Source organism: Pteropus vampyrus, unplaced genomic scaffold (assembly GCF_000151845.1).
Source record: "Pteropus vampyrus isolate Shadow unplaced genomic scaffold, Pvam_2.0 Scaffold26, whole genome shotgun sequence".
Classification (NCBI taxonomy): domain Eukaryota; kingdom Metazoa; phylum Chordata; class Mammalia; order Chiroptera; family Pteropodidae; genus Pteropus; species Pteropus vampyrus.
The window spans coordinates 1,134,840-1,148,273 of record NW_011888807.1 but is presented as its reverse complement, the minus strand read 5'-3'; positions in this window follow the sequence as shown (position 1 = coordinate 1,148,273).

Here is a 13,434-nt window from a genome sequence, read left to right as displayed (position 1 = left end):
GTTAGCTAGATTGATGGAACTCAGATATCTTGCCTGCCCATGTCTGTACACTGATTGAAGGAAGAAGTCAACAAAGGAACAATGGCTTCTGCCAGCACTTTTGTGTGAGAGAAAGCTGCCCCTCTAGTCTTTGCCCTGAAGCCAGACAATTCGTTTTCTCTCTGTATGTCTCTGGCACCTTTCGAGCTGCTGACCCAAAGCTGAATTTCAGACCTAGTGAGTCTGTCAATGGTAAGTTCTAGCATGGTCCCTTTAAGAGGAATTCCTGGGACTTTAGCCACTCTGTCTCACTCAGCCACAATCTCCACTGGATGTCACAGCCAGAGGCTATGGGAACTTCTCTTCCTAGAACTAGTGCTCCAGGCTTGGCAGCCTGTGGGGAGCTGAGACCCCTAGCTCCTCAGGGTGGACCTCCAAAGCTGAAATGTCCCTCCTGATTCTCAACTGCCACACATGGGTGTGGGCCCAGCCTTTTTCTCATTTCTGCCCCTCCAGTCTTTTTTTTTTTTTAATTTATTTTTTATGGTGACATTGGTTAATAAAATCCAATAAGTTTCAGTTGTACACTTTAACAGTAAGACATATATATATTTACACTGTGTGTTCACCTCCTATTGTTAGATTTCTTTTTGTCACCACATATTTGACCTCCTTTATCCCATCTACCTCTTCCCTGCCCCCATTCTCTACCTTCTGGTAACCACTAGTCTATAATCCATGTACATGAGTCTCTTTTTGTTTGTCCTGTTTCTTTGTTGCTTTTAGGTTTATATCCCACATATAAGTGATATCATCCAAAGTGTCCTACGATAGATGATTGGATAAAGAAGCCATGGTACATATATACATTGAAATATTACTCAGCCATAAGAAGAGATGAAATACTGCCATTTGCGACAACATGGATGGACCTCGAGATAATCATGCTAAGTGAAATAACCCTCCAGTCTTGATGTGGCTTTATCTGTATAACCTAAATTATAGGACTTTTGCTTAGCTAGACTTAAGATAGTTCTCACTGATAGTTTTTCTATAGTTTACTTGTAATTCTGATGTGGTTGTAAGAGGTGGCAAGCACAGCATTTACCTACTTTTCCATCTTGACTGGAACTTGCCCAAACCTATATTAATCTACTATTTGTTTAAGTGTTTAGAAATGTTTTAAACTACTTTCTGGGAAAAATAATGAATAAAGAACCACTCTGATTTAACCTGATAAAGAATAAGAGAGGTCTTTGTCTGAGAAATAATACATGTCAGACTCTTAAATTGATATGGTAAGATGTTAATTCTATTACCTGAATATTTTTTGAGAAATATTTATAGTCAATAAGTAAAATATGGTACCTCAATTACTAGTGTCAATTACAATATTGTACTAACTGAAAATTGGTACTTATAAACTCATGTGAAATATTTGTAATTGGGAAAATATTCCTTAAGAGGCTCTTATTTTTTTTCTTTGTATTGTGGTATGACCTTTATAAATATATTGTTAGGCCAATACGAAGATGTTTACCTGACTATATTATTAGTTGTACAGACGTAAATTTCTTTAATTATAATTTAATTATATGGTTCTTGGTAACCATATAATTACCATTTTCATACCCATTTGAAAATTGATTCTGCATCTCTTTACTCTACAAAAACTTATTGACAACATATTGAATGCTCCATATACTCTTTAGGGGCTGGAAATAAAAATGTCAAGGTCAGATGATCCTAAGAAATTTCAGCTTAGACAAATGGACATATAAATTATAAAAATGTGTAAATATACAAGGTGATATGCATGGGTTGCAATATATCCATGGTGCTAAAGGAGTACAGAAATGGTTCTTACTTAATACTTAATACTGTAACAATACCATTTCAATACTTGCTATACATGGGAATTATGTTTATTTCCTCTGGAAGTCAATGAAGAAAGTTTATTTCCATAGAGAAATTTTATGCTTTCTTTTATTGTATTATGAGAAGTGGATAGCCTAAAGTAATTTGCCTTTTCATTCTGACTTTAGTTCATTGCAATAACTCATGCTAAGTGCCCGATATATTTTTTTATGTCTTCTCCAAATTATCTTTTGATGTTTACTTGTAAGTGCCTTGTTTTACACGGTTTTGAATTGCATAATATTAAATCCCTTTGAGATTTCAAAGGGATTAATTTGGGCCTCAAGATTGTAAGTAATCTAACCAAGATTTCATAGCTAGTTACTTGCAGAATTAAATTAGAAGCCAAGTCACCTGAATCCTAGAATTTTGTTTTAGTTATATCAACTTTCCAAAATATGAACTAGAAATAGATGGTGACAAATCAGAAATGAGGAACAGAAAAAGGAAGAGAAGAAAACAAAGAAGGAGGAAAAAAAGAAGGTAAAAAAATTGAAGGATTTAAATTTAGCTCTCTCAAAATTTAGATGTAAAAATTTAATGAATGCAGTCAAAAACTTTACCATAAGGTGAAAATATTAACTTCTTGGCAATTTTTCTGAGATAAATAAACATAGCCCTGAATTCAAATTAAATATTTATAATACAGCAGAACATAATGTATCTTTCTTTATGGACATTGGTATAAGTGTATTTTAAGTTGTAAACATGCACAAGTCTATTTGTCCAAATACTTGAAAAACAGTAAGAACAGCTCTTGCCTCTTCTGCTATGTTTCCTAAATTAGTCTGTTATTTTTAAGACATAAATGCTAACAACTCAGGCCTCTACACTAGTCTTACTAATATCTAGCTCAGTATAGTTTCTTGATTCATGAGGAGAAATAATTTATTAATAAATATAATTGTAATTTCTCTCTAAACTATTTATAAACTGAAAAACATGTTTGTGTCTTTGTGCCTGTAATTTGCAGTTAGGAAAACAGTATCATCTACTTTCAACTGATGAAGCTAAATCTGCCATCTATGTCATGTTTGTTTGACCATATAAACTATCTCAATTTTATACAAGTTTCTTAATGTTTGAAAAAAAATCACATGCCTTGGATACCAGACAGTGCTCACTGAGAATTGTTTCAGTTTTTATCACTGCATAACAAACTGCCAAAAAATTAGTGATTTGAAATAATTTATTATTACCTTTAAATTTATTGAAACAATGATTTTAAGTATGGTTATTATCTATTATTATCTATGGTACTATGGGCTGACTGGACTCAGCCAAGCAGTTATTTCTCAGTCTTTCTTGCAGTTGGGACTGGAATCTTCTGATAGATCAACTGTCTGAACAACCAAGATGGCTACTTCACATGACTGGCAGTTGATGCTATTAGCTGGAAGCTAAGCTGCAGCTATCAACCAGCACACCTACAATGGCGTCTCCATGTGGCATGGGCTTTTTACAGAATGGTAACCACATTCCCACAGGCAGAATCCCAAGGATTCCAAGATGCCCAGGCAGAAACTGAAAGAATTCTTATCATCTAGCCTCAGATGTTCCAGATGTCACTTCCACTGGATTCTAATAGTTCAAACAAGTTACTATAACCAGTCTAGATTTAAGAGGATGGGAATCAACTGTACCTTTTGATGTGAGGGAGAGCATGTGTATTCCAGGAAGAAGGATCTGATAGCATCCATCTTTGAATATTATGTACCAAAAGAGGTCCCACCAGTATCTCACACAAATAAAAACTCCTCTCAAGACTACATGAGAATGGATTAGAGGATACATTCCACTAAAACATTCTTCAAGTGTATAAATTTATGATTTAGATGCATGCCTACCCATAAGTTTTGCTCTGAAAGACCTGGTAGATATGAATTTATCCTTTAACTTTTAAAAATGAATTATTATATGCTGTTTACTTTCTCACTAAAGAACTTCAGTGTTGCTTTCTTTCTACAATGGAAATGAAACAGAAATCAATCATTAACTTTTTTCTTTGTCATAATGTTTTTCTTAACTATCTTTGCATTTTCACTAATGACCAGTTATTTTCAGTTACAAAAGGCTGTCAAGATAATTAGTGAACATAAAACCATAAATGAAAAATGGTATATTAAAAGTATATTCTATACACACAGATATTAAAAGCAGATAGATGAACATCCCTTTTTGCACATATGATTTTTATTTAGCATATTCTGCTGTTTATCTGAATGCTTTCTCTGGTATAAAACTAGAAATAACATGAAGTATAATTGTACTGTACATCCCAGAGAGGTTTTCTTCATTAGAAATTTAAGAACATCTCCATCACATTTTACACAGTTCTCCAGCAAGCAGTAATACTTTTAGTCATATCAATATTTCCTTTGCCTAGTTATCTTGAAGATCTGCTGTTCATATTAATGTTTTTATCTTGAAACATTGGTGGAAAATCACAATATAATATCTTATGGTTCGCATTATTTGGGTTCAAGAGTCTTATCAGTTATTATTAAAAACATCATAAATCTCCCTACAAGAAAATGTTTTTTGATAAGCAAGTCTATTAGAATTCTCCTTCAAAAATATTTTCAATATGCTTACTGTCTTACATATCAACAAATATTCTCACTTGTTCATACTAATACCTTCCCTCTTGTTAATTATCAACAAATTTATCTACCCTTAAAATGCAAATTAGCACTGCAGTTACTATTATGGAATTATTTAATTAATATTTTATCTTATTATTTTATTTGCATAATTTGTTTGTGTAATTTCATCTTATTATTTTATTTGTGTATTTTATTTATCTTATTATTTTATTTTATCTTATTTATTTATTTGTGTAATATTGATAGAGTTGTTTTTTTCTATTAAATTCAAAACATTGCCACAAATGCCAAACTACTCATTTCAGCAGTCAGGAAGTTTCATTTTGCAAATCGGTTGAGTGAATTCCCAGAAGTGATAACTTAAAGATTGCTTTGGATAGGCTTCTAATACTTCTGTTGTTGTCAAGTTACCACCTGAGAAATACTGTTCCAGTTCCTCAACAGGATAATGTCACACCTGTGCACCTATAACTCTGAACAACAATGCATAGGTCATATAATCTCAATTGCAAGTGTCAGGGTCTTATCAAGATTCATTTCATATTTCCTAAATCAGCTCTGGTATAAAGTGATGTCTTGAATACACGTGAACCAATTACTAACCAGAATGTTTCTATTGTTCTTCAAGGCATTACCTAATCTAGAAGGATATAATGGGGCAAGGATTTCAACAGAAATTCAGCAGGATGAAAGAAGAAATTGAATTTTTGAAAAAGAAGTTACAACAACTTGAAACAAAAATGGTTTTCAAGGCTGGTACTCAATATTCTCTGCTAGTCTGACTCTGGGTATTTCTTTGTCTGGGATCAAAGTTCATCTGAGGATGCATGTTTTCTATCCTTGCAAGTAGTAAAAATTAAAAGTAATTTCACAGCAGTATGAAGCAGGCTGTTAACTGAATAAAAATATGGATGGATTTCTAGAAGACTGTTAGAAGGACAGGAACAAAGTAAGCCTCATGAAAGTAGTGTATTAAACATATGATTCATAGGATGTCATCTAAATGAAAATCTATTTTGATTTCCTCCTGTTCCTTTAAATTTTTTCAGTGGGGAAAGAAATTTTCCCAAGCAGAAATTTTCCCAGATATAAATTTGGACAAACCCAATGAGTATTCCCTTTTAGACAATGAATAGTCACTTGACATTATAATCATAGACTCAATTTAGAATACAGATTACCTATCAAAACACTAATTAACCATGAATTCAAGAGCATAATTTCTTAAAACGTTTCTTTCCTCCTTCAGCTCCACTTCTACATTAAACCCTGAAAGAGGATACCTGCTTTAGCTCCAGTGACATGGTCGCTCTCTACTATCTCTACTATCATATCAAGGCTTTCCACTCTATCTGTGGTTTGGTTCACTAGGAGAGGAAAAGATTTAAGGGGATAGGAAAATTTGTACTTGGATCGGGTGGCTTCTCTGTCTGCTTTTGGAAGGGGGTTAACGCTGACTTTATTTTTCTTTCTCGTTAGCTGATATTGTAAATTTTTTCAGATACTTTTATTTCTGATTGTCTTTCTCATGCAATTCCTTTGAACTGAGAAAACACATCTCTATTCCACTGTACCCTTAAGACTCATTCCATATTCCCACAAACCTAGTGTTTATCTCATGTTTTTTTTTTTTTTAATTTTTATTTTTTTAGAATTCTTTTAGAGTTTTAGTTTAACAACAAAATTGAGGGGAAGGTACTGAAGTTTCCCATATACCCCTGTACCCATATATTCATAGTCTCCTCCGTTATCAATGTTCCCCATCAGAATGTACCTTTGTTACAACCAATGGACCTACATTGACACATCAGTATCCTCCAAAGTCCATAGTTCACATTAGGGATCACTTTTCATGTTGTATTTCTAGAGGTTTGGACACATGTATAATGGCATGTATTCATCATTATAGTATTAGACAGATTATTTTCACTGCTCCCAAATCCACTGTGTTCACCTATTTATCCCTCACTGCTTCTCAGTCCCTAGAAACTACTGATTTTATTGTCTTTATAATTTTGCCTTTTCCAGAAGGTCATATATTTGGAATCAAACAACATGTAATCTTTTCAGATTGGCTACTTTCTCATAGTAATATGCATTTAAATTTCATACATGTCTTTCTTTTCTCCTTTAAAAAAATGTATTTATTGGGTGACAATGGTTTAATAAGATTATACAAGTTTTGAGTGTACAATTCTATAATACATCATCTGTATATTACATTGTGTGCTTCCCACCCAAAGTCAAGTCTCATTCCATCACCATGTATTTGATCCTCTTTATCCTCTTCTATCTCCCTGCATTCTCCTTCCCTCTGGTAACCACCATCCTGTGTCTGTGTCTATGAGTTTTTGCTTGTTTGTTTGTCTTATTTGTTCATTTGTTTCTTTCTTTTTATACCCCACATACGAGTGAAATCTTATGTTTTGCTAGTGCTGAATTATATTCCACAGACTGCATGTACTACAATTTATCCACTCATCTACTTAAGGGCATCTTGGTTGCTTCCTAGTTTTGGCAATTATGAATAAAGCTGCTATAAACATGTGTGCCGGTTTTTGTATAGACATGTTTTCAACTCCTTTAAGTAAGCACCAAAGATAATGATTGCTGGATCATATGGTAAGGGCATATTTAGTTTTGTAAGAAACCACCAAACTGTCTTCCAAAGTAGCTGTATCATTTTTCACTCCCACTGCAATGAATGAGCGTGCCTATTAAGTCACATCCTTGTCAATATTTGGTGTTCCTGCTCTTGGCAATTCTGATAGATGTGTAGTGGTATATTGTTGTTTGTTTTAATTTACATTTTCCTGATGATGTACCTTCTGTTTTTTGTTGCCAGAGTTCTTCAGCCTTTTAATCTCCCTATGAGACTGAATTCAAAAGACCTAATAGAATATTCATTCTCATATGTCTTACTCATTCCTTGTTCAAAAAAAATGAAGTTCAGGCTGCTCTTATTGCAGCCATCACTATTATTTTCACAGAATACTTAGACTTTCTCAGACATGTAGGTTGTATTTTCCAAAATGGCCACAACAACATTTTCCCTTACGCATGATCTTCTTACAATGTGATGTTCATATTTCTCCCATTAAGATGTGTGGCCTATATTCTATAAAAAAACCTGGACCACATGGAGGGGCCAAGTATAAAAGTTTCGATTGACAGTCTGAGCTGAGGTGCCAGCCAGCATCAACTGTCAGACATGTGAGGGAAGATTCTTTGAGTCACACAGCCTTTGAGTTTTCTGTGCTGAGGCCTTAGATACCGTGAATCAGAGATAGCCCTGTTCCCTGCTGTACCCTGTCTGAATTTCTGCCTCATTGAGTCCATGAGTATAATAAAATGATAAAATAAACTAGACTATGAAGAGTGAATCATGTACCAGCCTTCTATGTCCCCCACATGCACCAAATACATTTTGAGCTTGAAGTAGTCTGATGGATCTTTCTCAACTTGTACCACCATTTTATATTTGCAGCAAGACAACAGATATTTTTACAAAAGTTTCTTCATAATCTTTCACCTCTAAACTCAAATTCTTTCTCTAGAAGAAGGGTCCAGTAACATGGAATGTATCCATGTTAAGTTTCACTGTAAACACACATAATAATCTTTGCTATATCTTAGTATTTGCTCACCATCAAAACATCAATTTTAACATTTGTTAAACACAGCATAAAGAATCCATAGAAGTCTGGAGTAGAGATGACAGGTGTTCTTTCTATGGAGCTCCAATTACAGGCTTCACACTATAGCCACAGAGTAACCAGCAACAATATATGACTCAGCACAGACTCAAGGGCCAACCTCTAAAGAAATAAAACTGCATTTCTGGAGAAGACAGGACTTCTGAAATAGGTTTCATTTCCCTCAGAATAAATAATTCATTACTTTGGCATGAGGATGGATTGGAGACTAAGTAGCCTGACTCCATCCTACATAGGCAGCCTTTCACTCACTCCGCCAATGCAGAAGAAAGGTCTTCTGCAAAGAGGCTTACTCTGCAAAGAGAGTAAACACACACTTATTAATTAGTCTAGTCCTTCATTTAGAGATGTGAAAGGAAAGCAAAGATAACTAGTCTTTTTGAAAAATGAATCTCCACTTCTACACTCTCCCTCCAAAAATAATAAGCAATTAAACAAACAAAACAGCTGATCTTGGATAATAGAAATATTTTTAAGTAGTATAAGAGTTATCCTTCTAATGAACTTTTCTCGTCTGCATAGCATCCATTTTTTTTCTTCTTTGAGAAGCACCTCTCTACCACTTTCAATGTGTACGATTCTCATAGTGATTAACCTAGCCCGTGGTATTAGGGGTAGAAATATGAACAATGAGAATTTTGTCTCCTTCTGGTAATGGAGATTTGTTAAAAATCTGTTCATATGACCAAAGTTGAGTTAGTAATAGTTAATGAGTATCATTCTCCTTTTCTGCTTGTCAGGTTTCTGTCATTTGAAACTAAAGACTCATAGATCACGAATAGATATTAAAGAAGATATTGCTCTATAAAATAAAAACAACAAAAAAATGAAGGTTTATGGAAATGAAGTAATCACATATTCAAAAAGTATTTTATAATAAAATTATTAATTTTTTAAAATAATAAGTAGAGATAGCAAGTTCTCTAAAATTTGAACAAGTAAAAAGGATTGGAAAATATGAAAGAAAAATTAATAGACATGAAAAAATCAAACTAGAAGGTCAAAAAACTATATAAAAAGACACCAAAAGTAGAGTATGTATTTTTTTTCTAAGGAAGTAGTTTGAATTTATATCTCACATGCTCTTTTCAAAAAATAAGTTGATGATGAACTGCAGAAAAAACATTTTAAGGCTAAATAAAAATATTATGATTAAATTTAAATATTAAAATATAAGATTGAAATATTTTTTAAAGTCCAGTTTAACAATTGTTTTTCTATCCCAGAAATAAATCAGTGCTAGATAATTCTTACTGATGATTTAAAGAAGACAATTTTTATCAACAACAAAACAGTAACCTAGTAATTTAAAAAACAAATAGTAACACAAAAAAGTTGTATTCTAAAGGCATTTGGCAAACAAAGTAATACATAGAATCATTCCCTAAAATCAAGAGCCAATAGACCATTACGCTGGCACAGGATTAGTCCTTAAGATTAATTTCATTCTCTATAGATGCAATCACCAATGTTTCAGCAAATAATATTTATATAATTAATAAATTTTATAGGTATAACCTATACACAAAATCTGAAAGACTTAATTGTAGTTACTCAATAGAATGTATATGTTTTATTTAAACCTTTGTGTTGTAAAACAATAATGATAATGATCACAATAATAATAATAATGCCAGATTTGACAAGGTTATGGTAAGGAGAGGGAGAAATGTAAAAGGATACAGTTTGCTCATTTCAAAACCTTAAGTTTGAGGAGTCAAGAAATACCTCAAATAGAGAAGAATTAAAGATCAATGAAGAATTAGACAATTTAACAGCATTTAGAGACAGGAGAAAATAGTAAAGAAATTAGTGTAGGTAAGCTTAATTCTACATTTTCATTACATAGAGTGAGAAGATGCTGTTTAAATTTTATAAATCCTGTCCATTTATTCTAGGTTATTAAATTTGGTGTTATAAACTTTTTTCTATTATTCTTGTATGATTCTTTGTATTTCTGCAATGTCTGTCATAATTTCTTCTCTTTCGTCCCTGATTTTGTTTATTTGTATCCTTTACTTATTTCTTTAGTGATTCTAGTCAAGAGTTTGTCAATTTTATTAAATGGTGCTGGGAAAACTGAAAAGTCATCTGTAAAAGAATGAAATTAGACAGTTGTTTATCACTACACACCAAAAATAACACAAAATAGATTAAAGATCTGAATATAAGACACAAAACAATAAATCATATAGAAGAAAACAGAGAAACTAAACTTGGACTTAAAGAGGATTTTATGAATTTGACCTCCGAGTCAAGGAAAGTAAAAGCAAAAATAAATGAATGGTACTATATCAAACTAAAAAGCTTCTGCACAGCAAAAGAAATCATCAACAAGGTAAAGAGACAATTATCTGAATAGGAAAACATATTTGCAAGCAATGCTTTCGATAAGGACCTAATATCCAAAATACACAAAGAACTCATACAACTAAATAACAACAACAAAAACCCCAAACAATCCAATTAGAAAATGGACAGAGGACCTGAACAGACACTTCTCCCCAGAGGACATACAAATGGCCTACAAACATGTGAAAAGATGCTCTTCCTAGCTATTAGGGAAATGCAAATCAAAACCACAATGAGATACCATCTCCCACCTGTTAGAATAGCTATAATCAACAGAACAAGTAATAACAAATGCTGGATATGATCTAGATAAAAAGGAAGCTTCATATACTGCTGATGGGACTGCGAATTGGTACAGCCACTATGGAGAACAGTATGGAGGTTCCTCAAAAACTAAGAATTGATTTACCATATGATCCAGCAATCCCTCTACTGGATATTTACCCCACAGACTTGAAAACCCATATCTGAAAAGATATTTGCACACCAATGTTCATAGCAGCATTATTCACAGTGGCCAGGACATGGAAACGATCGAAGTGTCCTGTGATATATGATTGGCTAAAGAAGCTGTGGTGCATATATACAATGGAATATTACTCAGCCATAAGAAGTACTGCCATTTGTGACAACATGGTTGGAATTTGAGATAATCATGCTAAGCGAAATAAGCTAGACAGAAAAAGTTGAAATCCACATGATATCACTTACATGTGGGATATAAACCTAAAAGAAACAAACAGTACAAACATACAGAGATACATGGACATGAACAATAGACTAGTGGTTACCAGAGAGTGGGGGGCGGGGTAGATGGAGTAAAAGGGGTCAAATATGTGGTGACAGAAAGAGATCTAACTATGGGCAATGAGCACATCATACTATGTATATATATGCCTTACTGTTGAATTGCATACCTGAAACTTACTGGATTTCATTAACCAATGTTGCCATAAAAAACTTTTTTTGATAAATCAAATAAAGTGCAAACATTTTATCTAGAGTTGCACTATTCAACACAACAACTACTAAGCCACATGTGGATAGTTAAATATAAATTTAAATTGGTTAAAATTAAGTTAAATTAAAATTTATTTCATTGGCTATACTAGCCATATTTCAAGCACTCAGTAGTCATATATGGCTAGTGGCTACCCTACTGGGGCATGTAGAATATAATATTTTTCTCATCTTGGAAAGTTCTATTGGACAACACCAGTATAGAATAATGAAAATAAACACCAGAAACTAAAACAGAAATACTTAAGATGGGTTAATTCCAATGATTGGGTGTTCGAATTGAAAATTGTTAGACATTTTTTGTTTTATACACAACTGGAAGTTTAGATTAGTATTTTTATATGGCTATATTGTTTTTAAAATGACAAACATGTAATTCAAAATGAATAATCAACACAATTTATAACTTCCACAAAATTACTAGTTATTAATTTTTAGAGCTATACATTCACTTAATACCACATGAATGAGTAATGACATATAATTATTAAGAAAATATTTGGTATCCTCCAAAAATCAGGTTGAATACAAAGAATATGAGTGAATACTGAGCTATTTATTAATTATATAATTCTAGGTAGTTTATTCTCTAAGTTTCACATTTTCGAATGTATATTGCTGTTGTTGTTATTGCTGAATTGTAGGCCATTGATGAACTAGAATGGCATGGCTCCAATTGTTTCCATTTCACATATCATTAAAAAATTATTTTATGTATTGTTTTTTGAAAGGCAAATACACATAAAAATTGGATTATCAGATTAACTGTGTATCTAAAAGGAGGGATGGTGTACAAAGGAAATATTTAAAGACATGTAAAAGAAATACATTTACTTAAATTATTTTACATTTTTGCCAAGAATTTTCAGTTCAGGGAATTATCCCCTTATTCCTGTTATGGTAGCACAAAAAGAGTCTTTCTTTAGGAAAAGTATTGGCATTTTCACCCAGCAGGTAGTATTATAAAATACTTATACAAAAGCAAAAAGTCATTTCATCATTTTGAAATTCTGCATTACTACTATTATATATGTTGATAAAATAAAATAATTTTCTTTAAATAATGAGACCTATAAAAAATCCTAGTTGGCTTACAACATCCGCATCGCCTCTGTCACATAGCAATGACTTTCTTTCCTAGTTATTTTTACATCTTTCTTTTTCTAATTCACATCATAAGAGAATCTATTTATAAATAAACCTTAAATCTTTTAAAACCAAGCAACTAGTGGAGAAATTTAAATGTAACATAAATTTGAATGCATGATATAGCTTTAGCCATGTCAGAGTATATATTTAGGTAAAGTAAGTTCTATATGAGCATGCTTTTGTCTGTTTTGTTCATCACTTTAATATTCAGTGCCTTGAAAGGATATTCCATATAGAATGTAAAACATAGTACCTGAATAAATATGAGCTAGTAGCATTGGAAGATAGGCGTTATTTAAGAGAAAGATATTTTAAAAACCGAGAAAAGGTATCCTACAAGAGTCAAAAATGTACAGAATGTTGGGCCATGAGAAGGAAGAATGAGGTCATTTGGGAACTAAGTCACAGTTGAGAAGATTCACTGAAAATATTCTATGACCTGAGGTTAATTTTATAGAATTAGATAAATTTTACCTAGATAGATACATAGATATGCAAGCTGTTTATGCATGCTTGTGTGCATTTGGATCAAGTGCATTTGGATCAAGTTTCAGGGGTTGAAAGAGAGGCAGCATAGCAATTAACGGCACAACTTTTGGAGCCAAACTGATTGGATTCAGGTCTTTGCTTTATTTCTTGCTGTATTACTTCGGGCAGTTTTGTGCTATAAAATCAGAATAATAATCCTAACTACT